The sequence below is a fragment of the Hemicordylus capensis genome, chromosome 6 (genome assembly GCF_027244095.1).
Source record: "Hemicordylus capensis ecotype Gifberg chromosome 6, rHemCap1.1.pri, whole genome shotgun sequence".
In the NCBI taxonomy this organism is placed as follows: domain Eukaryota; kingdom Metazoa; phylum Chordata; class Lepidosauria; order Squamata; family Cordylidae; genus Hemicordylus; species Hemicordylus capensis.
In genome coordinates this window covers 45,634,095-45,649,674 of record NC_069662.1, presented here as the reverse complement: position 1 = coordinate 45,649,674, position 15,580 = coordinate 45,634,095, and the positions used below count along the sequence as shown (strand labels likewise).

General features: G+C 47.3%; 2 protein-coding genes across 5 annotated transcripts in view; one reads left to right on the top strand and one right to left on the bottom strand.

The window, feature by feature from the left end:
* JUP (junction plakoglobin) overlaps nt 1–15,580 on the top strand; it is a 69,170-nt gene that overhangs the window by 19,794 nt on the left and 33,796 nt on the right. The window contains exon 1 of one of the 4 annotated variants that reach the window (XM_053259349.1): nt 6,606–6,628. The exons of the other annotated variants lie outside the window; for them this stretch is intronic. The gene's annotated coding sequence lies outside the window, so the exon portion shown is untranslated. Of the gene's footprint in view, nt 1–6,605; nt 6,629–15,580 lie in introns of those variants that run through there. 4 annotated transcript variants of the gene reach the window in all.
* LOC128329000 (keratin, type I cytoskeletal 17-like) overlaps nt 1–15,580 on the bottom strand; it is a 213,631-nt gene that overhangs the window by 184,433 nt on the left and 13,618 nt on the right. The window lies entirely within an intron of this gene.

Genomic DNA, 15,580 nt, shown 5'->3' with positions numbered 1-15,580 from the left:
AGGAAGAAAAAACGTTTCCTCATGAACTGAAGACTTTTAGACAGTTTACAATAGCAGCTGGCAATCTGGGGTGCTTGTGGAGTAGGATAGACAGTCCTGCAAAAGTTGCAGCTTGGATAGCTGTGTCCAGTTAACTCCAGGTTATAGTTTTGCCCACAATATGGTATGAAGAAGCTTGGAAATAGAACTAGTGTGATGGGAGCTGTGGTCAGCATGGTGCAGCCTTTGCTTTTTAGTTCTTGACCTCATGTGCCGCGTAGGGACCAAATTAGTCTCCACTCACAGAATGTTGAAACCAGGCTCCCATCTATAAGTAAATCTAGCCCTAATTGATGAGTAGGGGGAAGCAGGTAGGTCCCAGTACTCTAGTGAAGATGAGATTCCCAGTTTTTCTTTTTTCACCACCCCTTCCATCTTTTCTTCTATACGCCATCCGCCATTCAACATTTTCTTCAATATTTACATCAAACCTAGAAGATATATATATTTTTTATATGCTATAAAACTTTGGAACAAAAAATAAAATCTCTCTCCTGCTGAGGAAGGCAGGGAATGCTTAAAAATTATGTGTAACTAAAACAAGCTATGCAGGTTTCATTTTGCCTGACATATGTCAGTAGGTTTAGTATATCCTCATTCTCAGAATTCAAGCATTCCTCCACTTTCTTCATCCCCATCTTGCATGTATTACTCCTAGGTCTTTTGTCACTTTTTCAGGAGAGCTCTCTTCCTGTAAGGTCACCTTAAGTGGTGCAGCAGGGAAATGCTTGACTAACAAGCAGAAGGTTGCCGATTCAAATCCCTGCTGGTACTATATTAGGCAGCAGCTATATAGGAAGATGCTGAAAGGCATAATCTCATACTGCGCGGGAGGAGGCAATGGTAAATCCCCCTTGTATTCTACCAAAGACAACCACAGGGCTCTGTGGGCACCAGGAGTCAACACCGATTCGATGGCACACTTTACCTTTACCTCTTCCCACAACACTTGCAAGAAACAGTTGGTCTCCTGGCACAGAATGATAATGGTCCACTAGCTAGTGACTGAAACTTGTGCTTGCTTCTGACCATGGTGGAGAACCTTTGTCTGGGTCTGATCTCCAGGATGCCTCCCAACTAGTGGACTTTAACATGGGGGCCAGAAGTCCTCAACACCTTGAAATAAGGAACATCATGCTTGTTTCCACAGCCCGAGGAGGTAATCCTCAAGAAGTATGGGTTGTGGATTGAGCATGCTCTAAGACAGGACCAATAAGAGAACTGAAGGCGTGGCTAGCCCCTGAGCGTGGGAGGTGACCCAGCCCAGTTCCAGTCCTGTATTCACTCCGGTAACAGGTCATTTCAATTTCTTCTGCAACTTTGGCTCTTTGAGCCTGTTGGATAGCCCTTTTTTCAGTCTCTTTTCCTCCTCACATCTTTAGCATTGTGCAAGGGGGTGAGAGTACTCAAAAAAAAATAAAAATCGGTCCAAATTGGTCTTTTCTTTATCCTTTTATTTGGCTGTTTTGGGGGCATTTTTTACTTTCAGTTTTGCCTAAACATTCCGTGCTAAGGAATGCAGGCATGCCTCTAGAGCAGTGTTTCTCAACCACCAGTCCGTGGACCGGTGCTGGTCCGCAAAGTGTTGGGTACCGGTCTGTGAGCCATCACTAATAAAAATCACCCCCATCAAAAAAATTAGCTGCCTGGAAATGAGCTCTGGAAAGCTGCCCATAATTGTTTTAGGGGGGCTGCCTGGGTGTGGGGTTGGGGGCAAGAGGGGCGACCCCCTTACTAACTGCTGGTCCAGGAAACTGTGCACGAGTAATGTACTGGTCCATGACTCCAAAAACGTTGAGAAACACTGCTCTAGAGGGCTCCCTCTAATAGAGGCCTCTCTCGGACCATCGGGGCAGGTCCAGTCCCGCGGTTGCCTTGGCTGCCAAGCGAATTGAGCCCCCTGCTTTTCTACCAGTAGAACGCTGTGCACCGCCTAGGACCGCTGTTTCAGCCTTGGGCTCTAAGCAGCCCAAAAAGGATCACAAAAAAAGCCAAGAAAAATGAGAATCAGGCAAAGGAGGCAGAGAGCAGAGCCGCTTCATTGTCTAAAGCACACTCGGTGCTCGTCTCTGCGGTCCGCCTGAGTGAGCGGCTGCTCATACAAGTGGTCTGCGAGGCGCATGAACCTTGCTGCCTCCCAGATGCTAGCACGGAGAATGCCGAGCTGCCGCTGGACGAGGGCACTCGCCTCCACCTGCCGTTGTTGATCCCTCCTCTTGGCTCACCAGAGGAGATGATTGTCCTGCAAAGCTCCACACTCAGCCCTCCACTCCCTCCTGCCTCCAGCACAGGAGACGGAGCTCGATGCTGCAGAGCCCCCTACCCGCATTCCCGGCTGGGGTGCCTCTGCCGGCTTCTCCGCAAACTTCTACTGTGGGATCAGCCAGCCCTCCTCCAGAGCACCCCACCTTGCCGCAACCAACCATCCCTGCTCCACTGCAGCCCGGGCAACCTTGCCCTCTATGGGGCCCACAAGGGATGTGAGTAGTGTGCCGGTTCCAGGCGCTCCCCCTCCCACTTGATGTTTCCTCTTGGTTGGGGGAGTTCTTTCTCTAGACAATTGGCAGAACTGTTGGAGACTAATATGCCTACCGTTGTTCCACAAGGACCCAAGGCTCATCGCCACCTTTCTAGGTCCTCCTCTCTAGCCTCTAGCCCTAGTAGGCAACCCCTCCCTGCTAGCAAAAGGGGCTGCTTCCAGCCCACCCCAGGTTACCTAAGAGGAGGAAAAGACCAAGGTCCCCTTCCCCTTCATCCTCATCTCAGGAAGCACACTCGCCTAAGCGCCCTGTTCCTCAGCGCTTGCCCTCTATCCTATCTGTGCTCCCCTCCTATTCCACGAGGCGTGGCTTCTGGCCAGGTCTTACTTACCGTGCCCTCCAGGACCCCCCCCCCACCTTCCAGGGGGGCTCCCAGTGATACTCGACCATTAGCTGTAGGACACCTCAACCTGCCCTCAGAACATGAGGAAGGATTGAGTAGTAATAGGAAGCTGCTATATACTGAGTCAGACCATAGGTTCATCTAGCTCAGTATTGTCTACCCTCTCGGACAAGGAGGAAGGTGAACTCTCTGAGAATACTGATCACCCACTGCCATCTTCTTAACCACCTCTTCTCATCCTTGGATTTTGAGGTTATGTTGTTGAAGGCCAGACGTGCTATAAATGATGTTGCACCTATAGACACTGCAAAAGCCGCATCTTCCCTTGATCATAATGTCTTTCCTTCCTCCTCTGTTTCAGTGGCCAATGTACCCTTTCCTCCCTTATTCAAGGATGTTATGCTTGCAGAATGGGCATCTCTGGCCTCATCTAAGGCCCCCAGGCCAATCCCTAAAAAAACACTACAACCTATCACCAGAAGTGACCACCTTCTTGGCCCATGGTGGTCTCTCCAGTGGCACAATTGGTATTCGCCCCGGTGGTGTTTAAGGAAGGGGGAAAACAACTCAGTTCTCCAGAGGATCGCAAGGCAGACATGCTTCTCCATAAGAACCATGCGGCTTCTGCCACAGTAATCAAAGCTGCAACTACAAACTCCATTTTTGCCGGGGAGTCTATGCTCTGGGTTAAGGAATTGGCTGCCATGATCCCACCCCCCAACTCATTAAGGTGCGCCAAGGTTTGAACAAATTAGCCAAAGCCACAGCCTTGATGGTGGACTCTAGCCTGGATTGTATCCAGCAGGCAGCCCGTGCTATGGCCTCAGGGGTGGCGGTCCCTTGCTCTCTTTGGTTGAAGCATTGGAATATGGACTCCCAGTTCAGGCTTAACCTCTTGGCTATGCCCTTTACAAGCGTTCAACTCTTTGGTGAAGTATTGGACCCAATCCTGGTCGAGACAAAGGACAGGAAAGAAGCCTTGCCGTCCACCCGTAAGAATTTTCGGTGGCCCTTTCGTGCTGATTCTCAATCCTTTCAAACATTCAGAGGTACCTAGAGACACCTTTGCTTCACCCAGAGATACCCGAGGTTTCTCATATCACCCCACCTGGCGCAACCAGTGGCAACAGCATGGTGGCGGACCAGCTAGAGGACAATCTTCCCGAGCCTTTCCTCCAGCAGTCCCTTTCTCCGCTAGAAAGCAATGATTACCCCCCTGTAGGGGGAAGGCTCCTGGCCTTCTCCCCACAGTGGGAAGCCACAACTCAAGACCGCTGGGTCCTGTCCACTGTTTCCCATGGCTACACCTTGGATTTCCTGGCACAGCCTCCAGACCACGTCTTTATCTCTCCCAGATCCACCTGACCAGACAAACATCAAAGAATGTGTCTCGCCATCCAGCACCTCCTTCAAATCAATGCCGTTGAACCCATGCTATCGACCGATTTATGGTGCGGTGTTTATTCACTATTACTTCTAGTACCAAAGAAGGATGGATCTTGGAGAGCGGTCCTGAACCTGTGGTCACTCAGTCGCTTCATCCGCAAGCAGAAGTTCCTCATGGAATCTCTCCACTTGATCAGAGGTGATTCTACCCCAGGACTTCCTGGCGTCTATCGACCTATCAGAGGCCTACCTCCATGTACCTATCTTGCTCACTCATTGGTGATATCTCAGGTTCTGCTATGATGGCCAGCGCTGCCAATACAGAGCCCTCCCCTTCAATCTGTCATTGGCCCCAAGAGTATTTACTAAGATCCTGGTGGCCTTGGTTGCCAGCCTACAGTGGAGTGGGGATCACATATACCCGTGCCTGGATGACCTGCTTATACGAGCATCTTTGTTTGACCTAGCTCGGCGGTTGGTTCAGCACATCCTGTCAGTTCTTGCCTTCCACGGGTTTCTCATTAATCAGCAGAAGTCACCTGGTTCCATCACAGGTCATCGAGCACCAGGGGGCTGTCTTCAACACTCAACTCTTGACCATCACTCTGCTGCCAGAATGTTGACGGAAGTTGGATACCCTCATCAGCCCTTTACTACAGGTCGCATTGGCAGACTTGATGCTGCTGGCCCAGCTGCTCAGGTCGATGATTTCCTGCCTCGAGTGCTCTCCTTGGGCACGCTGGCACTCTTGACCTCTCCAGTGGCTCCTCCTGCCCTTCCAAGAAGACATTATGGCCTGTGTCCAAAAGGAGGTCTGCTTGCCATTGAAGGTCCACCTGTCCCTCCGATGGTGGTTGTTGCCCGCTCCCCCTCACAACTCCAGAGCGAGTACTGATAATCGTAGATGCCAGCCTCTCCAGCTGGGGAGCACATTGCAGCGGCTAATATGCTCAGGGCTTCTGGATTCCTCAGGAAGCTGCACACAACTAGCAGGGGCTCCGGGCCGTTCACTTGGCTCCCCTCCATTTCCTCCCAGTGATCCACCAGGCCGACGTCCTTGTCTGTACAGACAATGTGACTGCCAAGTCACATATCAACCGCCAGGGGGCACACAATCTCGAGCCCTCATGGTGGAAGCCAACAAGATCTTCCTTTGGGCAGAAGAGAACTTCACTTCCTTAATGGCAGAACATCTGCAGGGCACGGTGAATGTCCAGGATGACTGGCTCAGCCGCTGCACGATAGACCAGGCAGAATGGTCTCTTCACCGGGAAGTGTTCCTCCAAGTGGTGAATCACTTTAGTCAACCAGTAGTGGACTTGTTCGCATCACCACTCAACCATCTCCTTCCCAGGTTTTTCTCGCGCTTCCTATCACCTTGCGCAGAAGCGACTGATGCCCTGATTGTGCCATGGCCGCTGGGCCTCCTATACGCCTTTCCTCCCACAGCAGTGATGGGAGTCTCATTCGAAAGCTTCGCACCGAAAGAGCAGAGCTCATCCTGATAGCTCCCTTCTGTCCTTGGAGACCATGGTTCTCTGACCTCCTTCAACTTGCAGTTGCCCGGCCATGGCATCTGCCCGCCCATCGGGACCTTGTGGCTCAAGGCCCCCTCCTGCACCCAGAGCCACAGTGGCTCCAACTAGCCACTTGGAAATTGAACATGCGCTATTAGCCCAGAAGACCATTGGGGTTCTTTGGTTCCAAGTTTGAAAACTATTCCTGCCCTTTGCTTCCTGTTGTCTAACAAGTTACTTATCCATAAACAGTCCTGTTTCCTTATCCCATGGCAGCTAAATTAACTCAGGAACCTTTAGTTCCTGAGTAGATTTGACTTTGTCAAAAATATTTTGAAAGTCCAGTTATCTAAGGACTACTATACTGCTCCTATCTACATGCTTGTTGACATACTCAGATAATTCTAAAGGTTTGATGAAGCAGGACATTTCTTTGCAGAAACCATGCTGATTCTCCTTGAGCATGGCTTGTCCTTCTTTATGCTTAATGATTCTAGCTTTGATAATGCTTGCCATCAGTTTACCCAGCACAAGCATTAGGCAAATGGACAATAATCTCTTGGATCCATCCCTGGATTCCCAAAGGGGTAAGGTTTTGTTATCCACGGTTTCCGTATTTGCGCTTATAGGTGAGAACGGAACCCCTGTGAATGAGGGCCACCTCTATGTTTATTTTGACAGCACCATGGCTACTGTTTCCAGGGATAGAATATTACCTCTCATACCAGAACTTGATGAGTTCAAGAGGTATAAGCTCTAGTCAGCGTCTGCTTTCTAGTCAGAATATGATTAATTATTCTAAGGTATAGTCATATATGATATCTTTTTGTCTTTTTGTCAGTCTTTTTGTCACAGTCTGAATGTCTTTTTGTCACAGTCTGAATGTACATGGGTGTTCTTCATCACCTGCACTGGCTCCTAGTCCATTACTGGGCTGAAGTCAAAGTGCTGGTTTGAACCGTTAAAGCCCTAAATGACTTGGGACCAGGTTACCTGAAAGAGCTCCTTGCCCCACACGTCCCTACCTAGACTTTGAGATCTTCTTCAGAGGCCCTGCTCTGAGTATCCCTGCCAAATGAGGTGAGGGTGGTGGTTACCAGCGAAACGGCCTCTTCATGGTGGCACCCCATTTATGGAATAGTCTCCCCATTAAGGCATACCTGTCACCATCACTTTGTTCTTTTAGATAATAGGTGAAAACCTTTCTGTACATGCAATTCTTTTTTTAAAAGTTTTAAAACGTGTTTGTATTTTACCATAGCTTTCTTTTGTTTAAATGTACTTTTACTTGCATGTTTTTATTCAGTTGTTGTTTGTGAGCCTCCCAGAGAGCTCATTGTTTTACTTCACATATACGCTGATGGGAGCTGAGCTGTTGGTGACTGACCAGGAGAGGGATGGCGCCGAGGGAGAAAGCCTCGCGAGAGTATGACCAATTCTTTGCGTCAGCAGTGCTGCCATGGGTACCGATCGTGAATCGCGTATTGGCCACGAGTTTGATTCTTGACGCGGCGTCGCTGAAAGGGGTGGCGTCGGCGCCTGTGGCGTCGATGCCAGTGCCTTTTAGGGCGCCTTATGTAACGCCGTCTGTGACGTCTTCTGCGAAACATACTATAAATAGAGAGGTTGCTGTTAGTATTACCAGCAACCTCGTTACATGTAACAAGATGTCTAAACTACGCAGACTCGAGCCCAACAATCCTGCTCGTCGTTGGGTATTCACACTCAACAACTATACGCAGGGAGAGCGAGATGCCTGCTTCGCAGAGGTAAACAAGGCCATTAAAACCTATGCAATTATTGGAGAAGAGGGGCGAGAGCCTGGAAAGACCCCGCACTTGCAAGGCTATATAAACCTCGCGGCGCCGCAACGATTCACGGCCATAAAAAAGATAGTTGGTGAGCGAGCGCACGTTGAACCGGCAAAGGGCAGCGACCAGGAGACCTTCCACAAACTGCATCTACTAGACCTCGTGGGCGGCTTTTTCCAGATGGGCATGCAGGAAACATATCTCTCCATTGTTGGTGGGCATCCTGAAGTTCTTTCCTTTTTGCTGCCCATGCTTGATATGGGTCTTCGACCCAGCACTTTGAAGCGCCAAACTTTGGCCCTTTTGTCAATTTTGCACCTTCACCCTGGGTCTTCCCTTCAATTCCATCCCCATCTATGCAGATTTCTCAGAGGGGTGTACAGTTTTGGACACCACCTATCCACAGGTTCCCTACCTAGAACCTCAATAAAGTCCTCAATGCTCTTACTAAGGCTCCCTTCGAGCCTCTGTCAGAGGTTGATCTATGCCATCTCTCGCTCAAGGTCATCTTCTTGTTGGCCATTATTTCGGCTCGCAGGGTATTGGAGCTGGGAGCACTTTCAGCACGGAAGGAGTTCTATGTCTTTCAATCCGATGCTGTTATTCTGAAGTTATACCCCACCTCCCTTCCAAAAATCAATTCTCCTTTTCATTGGTCACAGGACATTGTTCTTCCCTCCTTCTGCCCTTCCCCTACTCATCCCAGGGAGAAATTTTGGCACTCATTAGATGTGCGGCGTGCCCTCCGTATCTACTTGCATAGAACCAGACCATTCAGACGTTCAGATTCTCTCTTTGTATCGTTCCATCAGGCTTCCCTAGGCACTAAGGTCTCCAAGGCCACAATTGCCTCGTGGATTAAAGCCTGTATCATTGTGGCTTATGAGTCCCTCCGTCTTCAACTGCCTTTGGGTGTTACTGCACACTTGACTCGGAGTGCGGCCACTTCTGTGGCCTTTGCGGCTAATGCACCATTGCTTGAGATCTGTAAGGCGGCCACTTGGTCGTCAGTCACTCCCTTTATCAAGCACTATAAGGCCTCTTCATTTCATGATTCTCAGGTGGCCATGGGCCGCACCCTCCAACAGGTGGTCTAATTCGCATCCTTATGATCCCACCCAAGTCTTGTTTTTAGCTTGGGTATGTCCCATACTTCTTGAGGATGACCTTCTCGGGCTGTGGAAAAAGAAACATTGGACTTACTGTGAAGGGTTCTTTTTCACAGCCGAGGAGGTCATCCGGCCTGCCTTCGGATGCTCATTCTTCCTTTCTATACTGTTGGATCGTTGGTCCGGGGTGGCGTGTTTTTCTTTTCTGGGTGGAGTAAACTCCTAGGGTTATTTAGCTTAGTAGGCTTGTTGTACTTTTCTGTTCTTATATCTGCTCTATGTTTAACTAATCCTTCTGTCTTATGAGAGCTTGTCAGTCCCAGAAGTGGGGCTGGGTCACCTTCCACACTCAGGGGCTAGCCATACCTTCAGTTCACTTATTGGTCCTGTCTTGGAGCATGCTCAGTCCACAACCCATACTTCTTGAGGATGACCTCCTCGGTTGTGAAAAAAGAACCCTTCATGATAAGTCCAATGTTTCTTTCCTTTAATCAATTTTTTATGCAGGGTTGTATGTTTCTGCGAGTGGGTGTTGGAGTAAGTTCATAGAAGGATCTGTTCTATAAGACTTGAGGGTTAGTATTTATGATATATGGAGCAGGTATGTTCTGAAACAACTGCATCATGGTTGAGAAGTGTCTCTTCCTGGAAAGGCAGTTTTTGAGGTGTCAGAAGGAATTTCACTGAGTTTGGGCACTGCAGTAGTCTGTAGCAGCCATTAGATGGGCTCCCAGATGCACCCAAAATAACAGGAGCTCATAGTGAAAATATAGTACAGCCTTTGTACATATCCACGCACAGTATTCAGGTTGGGAGAATCCCTGACAATGGAGGACACTTGAGAGAGATAATCACAAGTGCCAACCTACTGCTCGAACCCCACTGGGTCATATTTTGCTCACTTCTGACCCCAGATGCATGCTTGCCAATGCTTCCTTGGCTTTCTCTCACATATCTGTCTCTTGGCCTGGAATTTCAACACTGAGCCAAATGCTACAGCTTGTTTCCTTCAGATAAAAATGAGCATGCAACAGCTGAGAGCAGCTACTGCTAATTTCCCCAGGAAGCACGAAATGGTGCAATGGAAACTGCTGGGCTATCGCTGCTGTACAAGTGGTAGCATCCCATGCCAAGAACTCTGCCTTCCCCTGGGAAAGACCTGGTGTTCCTTGCCAAAAGAAGTGCTTTAACTTGCTTTGAAAGGCATGCAATTATTATTATTATTATTTTAAAAAACACTAAAAGCCCCTCCTATCTCTATACACAGATGGTGGCTCATTTGTTGAAACTCTTCCTACCAAAAGAGCAGCACTGAAGCTCTGCTGTGCAGTTTGGCTCTTGCACGCTTTTGCCTCAAGGCTTTGAGATCAAAGCTGCCTTGCTGTGCAAAGTTGGTCCAGTAAAAGATACAGCTTGTTGTGTGACCTACAAACATGCAGGGGAAATGGCCTAATTGCGGCCAGAGTTCAGCTTAAATGCGGAGCTGTTTACTTTGCATCAAAATGAACTTCAGTTCTCTGTTATGGAGTCCTACATTGTAAGCTTAAAACAGGTATGACTGTAATGTGTGCTCATCTGCTTGTTCTGCAGTTTGTTCCATTTCTGGAGTTGGTGAAGGCTGGCATGGATTGAGTAGTGGTGATAGCAAGGAGTGGAACAGTGGACATATGAGACAAGCTGGGGATTGTGGAATGTGGTTTAGCAGAAACAGGCATCTGTGGAGAGGGCTATGCGCTCTGCTCTCTTGATTGAATGCACGCAGCTTTGGCAGACAGGGTTGGTTGTGTCGTCGAATCAATGTCGTGACTCCTGGCGACCACAGAGCCATGTGGTTTTCTTGGTAGAATACAGGAGTGGTTTACCATTGCCTTCTCCCGCGCAGTATGAGATGATGCCTTTCAGCACCTTCCTATATTGCTGCTGCCCAATATAGATGTTCCCTAGGGGTGTGCAATTCGGGTTTTCGGTGATTTGGTTCGGGACCCAAACCGAATCACTCCCATTCTGTTCTGTGCCCGAATATGGGCTACCTGAATCACCCCTGATTGGGAGGCTACCACCCAAATTTCAGGTGGATTGGGCAAAGGGCTGATTTTTGGGGAATTTTTGAAATTTTCGTGTCTTTGGGGCAGATCGGGGGCATAGCGTGGGATCTGGGCAAAAAGAGTGGGGTGGTAGTGCCTAATGGGTGGAGGCTACCACCCCAATTTCAGAGTGATTGGGCAGAGGGCTGAAATGAGATTTTCAATGAGACACCATGAATCCACTCTAATTTGCTATCATAGAATCCACACCCAGAATACCTCAGAAACAACAGAACCCTGTACCCCATGGGTTAGAAACCCATGGGGGTGGTTGGCACCCTATGTGCACTACACTACCACTCGCTCTGGGCCACCCCAGCACCCCCCAAGTGCACTTATGGGGCTGCTGAAAGCTCCATGTATACCTTATGAGGAAAAAGCTTAAAGACGCGTAATCTTCAACAGTTTACCAAAAATCAGCTCTCTGCCCAAATCCTTTGAAAAAATTCAGGTAGCTTCCTTGCCCCTACCTGGCACTACCACCAACCCCACACTGCTCTAGGCCACCCCTTTGCCCCCAAAGTGAAGCTATACATTTGCTGACACCTCCATGCTTCTTTATGGAGAAAAACCTTAAAGATGCGTCAACTTCAACAATTCCCCAAAAATCAGCCCTCTGCCCAATCACTCTGAAATTGGGGTGGTAGCCTCCACCCATTAGGCACTACCACCCCACCCCACTATTTTGCCCTGGGACCCGAAATTCGAGCAGACATCAAATCAGACCCTTTTGCTTTGAAATCAATGGAGGCAAAAAGGCGGGAAATTCAAAGAGACATCCCGAATCACCCGAATTTTTCGGGCACGAATCAGGGGTGATTCGGCTTGGGCACGAAAAATATCGGGGGGCATCGGGGGTGATTCAGCTCAGCCCCGAATCACCCGAAATTGCTCGTTTCGGGCACAGATCGATCTGTGCCCGAAACATTTTGCACATCCCTAGTGTTCCCCATAGTCTGGGAAATGTACCAGCGGGGATTTGAACCGGCAACCTCTGGCTTGCTAGTCAAGTCACTTCCTTGCTGTATCATTAGGTGGCTTTGGCAGACAGGATACGGACTCTTTATTACAGTCTCTCTGCTTAGACACAAAAGGCATATATGTACACTATATATAAAGCTTTCATATTGAAGGGGGGGGGGCTACATCCAAATAGTTCCAATGCTAGGCTTCCGATAAATGTTGCTACTATTAAAAAAGAAAATGGTTTAACCACCTCAGTTTACCACTTCTATCATAAAATGACCTTTAGGTTTTCTTACTGTTATGATTATGAAGAGTCTGCAACTCTAAGAAATACAAATAAGAGATCTGCTTACAGAAATCAGTATATATCTCCTAAACCAGAAAATTCTCAGAATTTTAATAAGTAGGAGTGCAATTGAGCCTTCTGCAGGCATCCCTGATGGATAAAGCAACATAGGTAACCTCATCATAACATCATCTTCAACTTCCTTTGAGCCACAGGTGCACAATCGAAACTCATGGCTTGAGTCAGTGTAGTGTAGTGTAACCATTGTGAGCACAGACAGTGTGTGTGGTGTGTTGTGTTGTGGGTTGGTGATGGTGAAGGGATATACCTCCACTTTGAGAGCTAGAAACATAATGATGCTCTTTGTGATTTATTGAGACCTATGAATAACAGAACAATTTGTAGACACTGGTGTTGATCTTTCTAGAGAACCATGGGAATAATGCAGTTAATCTTGTGATCAGGATGCTATGAGGTGGTTATTTTTTCCAGGTAAGGAAGCTTGCTCTACACCTTGCTAGAGCTGCAAATGGCTTGCATTATCTGACTTGAGACACAAGCCTATGGCCAGCAGTCATAAAGACTACAAATTTGTCTTCTAGGCTGGGGATGGGATATAATGAGGAGTCCAACTTCTACACTAGAGTAGATTGTTTGAACTGTTTTTGTCTATTTTGCTGTTATGCTGGGCAAAGACGCAAATAAACCTATGCTATAATAACTTCTACAATTGTATGTGGAATAAGAGTAAGTATCTATACCTTATAGAATAGATGACCATCCCATCCATGTATGAACAAATTCTGATCTGGAGAATATGCAACAATTATCAAGAGCGTCTATTGTTTTGTCCATCATTAGTTCATATCCCTTTTGCCTCAAACAAGGAAGATCAGCCGTGTGTCTGTGTCTTTCATCAGCGGAGACATTAGGGAGGCCACTGCCAAGTTAGTTGGGTTGTATCCAGAGACCACTTAATGTTAATCCAAACCATTTTTTCTCTGGTAAGTGACTCTCTAATAGAGGAAATGGGTCAAAAGGTAGGGCAAGGGCTTGTTACAGACTTATTTTCATGCAGCACTTTTCATTGAGTTTATTTGTATGTAGTAATTACCCAGTCCTTCAGACTGAGTTCTTAATCACAGTGTGCAAAGATTTTAATGGATTATGGGGTAAATGTTGGAAGCTAACACTTATAGCTTCATTCTGTGTCACTATTTATGGCTGGTTTTTATACAATTGGCAGAATCGCATGGTAAAGCTTTTCCTGGACTTTTCCGTTGCTGATGCATGTGGGCATGTTGCATGTTTGAATGTTCCCCCTAAAGAGAGATACTTGCTGTACAGACAAAAACTAGCAAATTGTAGAGGGAGAAGAGAGATACTCCAGACTTGCTCTCACCATGCTGGTTTTCTATGTGCTCGGAACTTGCTTTGCTGTAGGGGAGCATTCCCGATTGCATATCACTTTGGATGCCTTCAAGCAGAGTATGGAATTATAAATAAAACAATTTCAGATACTTTAAACCCTCGTTCCTGCAACCTGAAGTGGCACAGTCCCCCTTGATTGTGCTGATTATATAAACTGGCCCTTTGGTGCTGCTTTGCAAGTAGCTGTGGATATTGCTGACTCCAGAGGAAATGGGAAGCACAAACAGCTCACCCTTCCCATTCCGAGTGCTTCTTTGTAATGCTTCATACCTCTCTCATTAGAGACACAAGCCCTGTCCATACATTATGTTCAACACTTGTACAACAAGTGTACACAGGTGCATATCTGTACACAGATAGTTATTCATATGTTATGTTGAATACAGATACAGCAGTACACTTAGCATCTGTATCATGCATTTGAGGGACTAGGTTCCCTGTTTAAATGAATACAGGTACAGTCACCCACACAAACATGTACAGGTGTACAGATATCTGTACCCTCGTACAACATAATGTCTGAGTAGGGCTAGAGAAACAGACATGCACGTATTGGGGGTGGAGAAGGGGAATTTCATTTGAGAATTGCAGAGGACAGGAATCTCAAGCCAGCCATGCTCCTCCTTGCTTCACATTTGAAGCAATTCTGATTATGTTAAGTAAATTTCATTCCCAATACACTAGTTGAGGGGGAAAATTGGAAGCCTGCAGGCAGCCTTTGTGTCTGAAGCGAAATGAACACAGTCACTAATACACAGGAATAAGTGTTTTCAAAGCACATTGTATACATTCTCAATCATTACAATAATGATTTAGCAGCCTTCAGAAGCTCCTGGGCCAAATTTGACCTCCAAAGGCATGTTCCCTCTTGCCAATCTAGAGGTAAAAACGGCATGGAGGGGGAATAGCATCTTTGACAACGAGACCAATCACCACCACCTCCTAGAGGTGTGCACGGTCCAGTTGCTGTAGTTAGGTCTGAATTCGGGCCAAACCGGCCGGGCTGGTTGGGCCAGCAAACCAGCTCGAACCGGTTCAAAACAGTTTGCAATCGAACCACTTGAACTGGCCCAGTTCACAGCAGTCCAGTTCACAATTGAACCAGTTCGGCACATCCCTATCTTCTTCTAAGTGGGCTCCCACAAAACTAGTTGCTCCCTAGGGCCAGCCAGCCAGTTGAATAATCCCTATGCTATAGATTTGAGAGTTTAAGCTAACTAAGGGTCCCCAGATGTGGTTGGATTACCACTCCCTTCAGACACTGTGACTGGAGGTTAGGGGAGTTAAACAACATTTAGGGAGTCATGACTGAGAACCCCTGGGCTAGAGAATGCCTTGCTTAAAACCACTCAGTAAATTCATGGCTGACTCCTGAGCACTAATTGGTTTGTTTTCCTATTCCACAGCTGTTGGTTTTGAGTTTCTGATAATAAGTTTGGTTTTTTCAAACTGTGGTTTGTGAAGTCTGTTGGCCCAGATTGCCAGTTGAATAGAATATCTCTGATCCAGTGTCTGAAATGCCTCCAGAGACCCCTCTCTCCTGCAGAAAGAGCCCTCCACTGAATGGCTGTATGGGATGGTGAGAAACTAGGTGCTAAAAACTCACAAAGAATAGTATGCTGGTACTTGGTTCTTTAAGCATAGCTGTCAAAGCACACAATAGGTTTGGGCTATCCTAGGAGAAAATTGCCTATTTCCTTCACTCACATCCATGTTTAATAGTAAGGCGGGCTTGTCTGAATTCATTTGGCTCTCAGTGGGGGCCCTGGTGTTCCATAAAGATCATCCTAATTTAGTATTGATCTGACTGAAATCAATACTGAAATGCATTCAGTCAGATACAGGCAGTGCCCAAGCTTCCGTTGAAATGACATTCTCTTGCTGCCAGTAAGTGCACCAGTAAGAGAAGACCCCTTCCCATCCCCCAATCTATTTTTTCCCTTGCTAGAGTCCAGAGTTGGTAAGGCCACAAGAAAGCAGTTAAGTACATATGTCTAGGAAATACAAAGGGCAGTGAAGAAGAGGTCAAAAACAGGTTTTTCTGTAAATAACACCAGAGTAGTTCTGC